Here is a 5,365-nt window from a genome sequence, read left to right as displayed (position 1 = left end):
ATCCTCCACAACTAGACTGAAGAACAAAAGGATAGCAACTTGTCTGTTCCCCTTCCCTGATTCCCCAACGCTGTTCCCTTCCCCCAATTCCCCAATAAAATCTTAAAAAAAAAAAGACATAGGAGGGTTGAATGAATAAGAAAACAAGACCCTTACATTTGCTGCCTACAAGAGACTCACTTCAGATTGAAAGTCACACACAGACAGAAAGAAAAGGGATGGGAATAGATATTTCATGAAAATGGAAATGAAAAAAAACAACAACAAAAAGCTGGGGTAGCAATACTTATACCAGATAAAATAGACTTTAACACAAAAGCCATAAAAAGGGACAAAGAAGGACCCAGTAATCCCACTTCTGGGTATTTATCCAAAGAAACCCAAAATGCTACTTTGAGGGGATGTGTGCATCCATATGTTCACTGCAGCATTGTTTACCATGGCCAAGATGTGGAGGCAGCCTGGGTATCCATCAATGAATGAATGGATAAAGAGTAGACAGTGCATATATACAATGGAATATTGCTCAGCCATGGAAAGGAATGGATTCTTGTCATCTGTTGTTGCGTGGATGGACCAGGAGGGTTTGTGCTGAGTGGAGTATATCAGACAGAGAAAGACAGATGCAATGTAATTTCACTTACATGTGGAATCTAAACAAAATAAAGAAAACAGAAACAAACTCAGATACAGAGAACATTTTGATGGGTGCCAGATGGGAGGGGGTTTTGGGGCTTTGGGGGTGAGTGAAAAAGGGGGAGGGAATAACAAATAAGTTGGTAGTTACAAAATAGACATGGGGATGTAAAGCATAGGGAATATAGTCAATAGTATGGTAATAACTATGGTGGATACTAGACTAGTCAGGGGGATCACTTCTTAAATTATATAATTGCCTAACTACTATGCTGTACACCTGAAATTAATATAAAATAATACTGAATGTCTAAAAAAAGAACACCTGTGTATCCACCACGGACATTAAATAAAATAGTATCAAATTAATTAATTAATTAATTAAAATAATGAAAGTTATTTTTACTCCCCTTAGCTGTATGATTGACCTAGGTTTTATTTTGATTTAATTATGAGGTTTTTGTTGGCCTTTTCATACCATTAGGAGGCATCTCCAAGACCCACAAGAAATTTGATAAGTTGATAAATGTCTGAAAGTCCTGGAGCAAATGCCTCTAATTCTAATCTGAATGGTGTAGAAAATTCGCTTTTTATGGTTCAGAGAAATCATTTATTAGATAAGGCAGATTGAGACCAATGCTGAAAAATGACTTGTTGAGGAGAAGCAATCGAGTTCCTTCAATTTTCCTACCTTGAGATCCAAGTACCAGAGAAGGAGGGCCAAGGTCTTGAGTAATGGTAGGAACGTGGGGAGCCAGCAAAGTAGGAACAGGTTTGGGAAGGTGGGAGAGGGATACAGGGAGCCTCAGGACACGGCAGAGAGTGAGACAGGAAGGAGTTCGGCGTTGCAAATGGATAAGGAAAGGAAAAGGAGGCAGATATGAGTGTCTCTGAGGTTGGAGTAGATGAGGGAGTAAGGGTTGAGGAGGACAGGTGGATCCTTGAGAGGTTAAGATAGCTTCCGGTAAAGTAGATTGAGATTGTTGAATGGCCTGATTAAAGTGAGAGTGAGGAAGCCACACATTTTTATACCAAAAGAAATAAGTAGACCATTATTTAGAGGGGGTTTTGGATACTTAGAATTCCAGGGCCTCCCATTGATGAACCAACCTGAGGAGATCCCAAGAACTCTAGAGAGAGAATGTTGTAGCTCCAAACTATCCTTTGTAAATTGTTGACATTTTTGGAGATAACTAGACTGCATTCGTGCCATACGGATGGAAAAAGTATATAGTCAGGTGGCGAGGAGCCTGGTGGAGTGAGAATTACTCATGGGATTAGGTTAATATTCAAATAAAAAGAGGCCTCACAAAAGATCCAGGAGGATTCCCACTCAACAGGAAAGAGCCAGGAAGAATTCCACTCAACAGAAAGAGTAAGGGATTGAATCCTCACTCAGAAAGAACCAAGAAGACTTCCACTCAGGAAATTTCTCACTTAGACAAAAAGCCAGGAAGAGTTCCTCTCAATAGGATTAAATGCTCATTCAAAAAGTGCTGAGATGCTGTTATGCCAAATAGTGTAGCGGCTCCTCAAAACATTACAAATAGAATTATCATATAACCCAGCAATTCCACTCCTGGGCATATATCCAGAAGAACTGAAAGCAGGGCTTCAAAGAGATATTTGTACATTCATAATCATAACAGTATTATTTATAATAGCCAAAAGTGTGGAAGAAACCTAAATGTTCATTGATAGGTGAATGGATAAAGAAAACGTGGTATATACACACAATGGTATATTATTAGCCTGAAATAAGAAGGAAATCCTGCCACATGCAATAACATGGATGAACCTGGAGGATATTATGCTAAGTGAAATGAGCCAGTCGCAAAAGGTCAAATACTGCATGAGTCCACTTATATGAGACATCTCGAGTAGTCAAACTCATAGAAACAGAAAGTAGAATGCTAGTTGCCAGGGGCTTGCAAGGGAGAGGATATGGGGAGTTGTTGTTTAATTGGTATTGAGTTTCAGTTTTTCAAGATGAAACAGTTCTGAAGATTGGTTGCCTAACAACGTGAATATACTCAATACTCCTAAACTATGCTGTTACAGTGGTTAAGATGGTAAATTCCATGTTGTGTATATTTTACCACAATTTCTTCTTACATTTTTAAGAAGAGCCAAGATAACTTGTTCAGGAAGATTATTGACCAAACAGAAAAGAATCAGGAAGAGCCCCATTCAGCTGAATCAGAGTAACTCCTTACTGTGCTACAGACAGACACCTGTCTGCATGACTGAATTAGGAATTGTCACTTACCGCTGTGTGATGTCAGTGTGTACCCTCAAAATTCATGTTTGAGTCCTAACCCTCAGTAACTCAGAATGTGACTATATGAAGAAAGGGCCTTGAAAGAGGTAATTAAGATAAAATAAGGTCACAAAGGTAGGTCCTAATCCAATATGAACAGTATCCTTATGAAAAGGAGATTAAGACACTGACACAACAGCAGGACAACCACTTGAGGACACAGTGAGGAGGCAGCCACATGTAGGTCTAGGGTACAGGCCTCAAAAGAAACCAAGCCTGTGGATACCTTGATCTTGAACTTCTCAGTCTCCAGAATTGAGAGAAAATACATTTCTGTTGTTTAAGCCACCCGGTTTGTGGTACTTTTTGATGGCAGCCCAGGCAGACTAAGACACTGTGGATCTCAATTCCCCAGCAAGGAAGGAAGGACTCAAAGGATCTGAGAAGCCAACATGAATACCTGGCAAGAATACTTCCTAAAAGTCTTCCATTCCTATATATTATACACACACACACACACACACACACACACACACACACACTTTTTCGCTTATTGATTCGTTTTCTTATTTGGTATTGCACTTTTTTTCGCTATAATTTATTTCATTAAGAGAGGTATCAGTTGCGAGTGTGGTGTGAACACGGGGGAACAAAAGAAAACAAGGAAGTCTGTGACCATGAAGATAATGCTTAGTCTCAGAAATCAGAGGCTGAAAGAAAAGGGTAGATTAAAACCTAAAAAGAAAGAAAAGAAAGATCCCAGGGCACTCAAGGAAGGAGAAGTCCCCCAACACCCTTCCTGCTTATTCTTCCAGTAGAACACACCGCTGGGCCCACCTTACCGCATCCTGGTTGATACCAACGTTATCAACTTTTCCATTAAAGCCAAACTAGACTTAATGCAGTCAATGACGGACTGTCTGTATGCCAAGTGTATCCCTTGTATAACAACTGACTGTGTAATGGCTGACACCGCGAAATTGGGACAAAAGTATTGAGTGGCTCTAAGAATTGCCAGGGATCCAAGATTTGAACGATTACCGTGCACAAAGGAAGCCATGCAGATGACTGCTTAGTACAGAGAGTAACTCAGCACAAGTGTGACATTGTGGCCATGGTTGGCTGGGCCCTTAAATGAAGAATCAGGAAGATACCCAGAGTTCCCATCATGTACGTTTCTAACCACAGGTCCAACACTGAGCAGATGCCAAGTGATTATGGAGTCCCTCGATTCCAATTCTTAAAAGTCAAAATTCCTCTGCTTTCTTTCAACCAACTTTCTCTGTTGCCAGTTTATAAAACATGCTACAGCATGAATTATTATTCCACTCACCCATTTGCTCCGTTATGAGCTAAGTATGGTGAGAGACACTCACTTTTTATTGTTTTAAAAATATTTTTGTATCGTTTTAAAGTTTGTATCTTTTTATAAATCTGATGACTGGTCACCAAAAAGAAAAAAGTATCAGTTTCCAACTAAAGAATCTATAATTACTGCTCTGGAAGACTGTTGTAAATGAGTAGTTGCCTCTTATATTTGCCATAGCTTGGTAAATTTTGGTTTTGACAGGTGAGAGGGATGACTGCTCACCGAAGGATTTGCAAAGTGGTATGTGATCATTGTCTAGTATAGCATGCAATCTGACGTTACGCATAGCTTTGCAATCTGAAGTTATATGTAGTTATCATTCACTGCTTTCAGACCACCATGTCTACATGTCTACTCATCACTGTATAGCCCATTCTGAGGGCTAAGATTTCTATAATATAAAAACAGTACTGTAAGAACTTTGTCAATGGAGAAATAAAACTGACAAAATATATTGTCTGCCAAACGTACACCAAACTGTCAACCAGTTTTGTATCTTTTACAGCAAAATATCTTTTAGCCAATTAGTTGGGTGGCAAAAATGCTTGTGGCAAAGATGTTTAAGGTAAAACTACTACCTAGAACCCAATTAACAACCCCTCTTTGGGTGCTGCCCTAACACTATTCTATTTGACAACCTCTGGACAAGAGGTACCTGCAGCGTCCCATCGTCACTCACTGCCATGTCCTCTGCTCTGTCGTCATCTCCCTTATCGCCCTTTTTCGTTCCACCCTTATTTCCCAATGGCCTCTGCCCTTGCGTCTTGGCTTTCACATCCATGACCAGCCTTAATCCTGCCACCAGCAGCCCTCTACGCTGGCCCCACGTGGAAAGGTATCCCGTGGCATGCAGCTCGGTTCATTTTCTACTTATCTCCTGTTCCAGTTGTCTTTGCCACCAGAGTCCTCTCTGTCATTAGACCCCAAATCTCCTCATCTCTCCCTTTTCTCATCCTCAAATCTGGGCTCCTCTCTGTCACCAGAGCATTTGTTGCCTCGGGACCTGACCACCCTCTCACTTTTCTTGCTTTGATCCTTACCTCTGGCACCTCTTTCAGCAGAGTGCTTTTTGCCCCGTTTTACATTTGTAATGGACTTTT

At 40.4% G+C, this 5,365-nt stretch overlaps 1 pseudogene; it reads left to right on the top strand.

The window, feature by feature from the left end:
- Nucleotides 1–3,222: 3,222 nt before the first annotated feature.
- LOC109389321 (rRNA-processing protein FCF1 homolog pseudogene) lies at nucleotides 3,223–4,253 on the top strand (annotated as a pseudogene).
- The last annotated feature ends 1,112 nt before the right edge of the window (nucleotides 4,254–5,365 follow it).

Source organism: Hipposideros armiger, unplaced genomic scaffold (assembly GCF_001890085.2).
Source record: "Hipposideros armiger isolate ML-2016 unplaced genomic scaffold, ASM189008v1 scaffold_229, whole genome shotgun sequence".
NCBI lineage: Eukaryota > Metazoa > Chordata > Mammalia > Chiroptera > Hipposideridae > Hipposideros > Hipposideros armiger.
The sequence above is the reverse complement of the archived record's forward strand: the minus strand, read 5'-3'. Positions and strand labels throughout refer to the sequence as shown.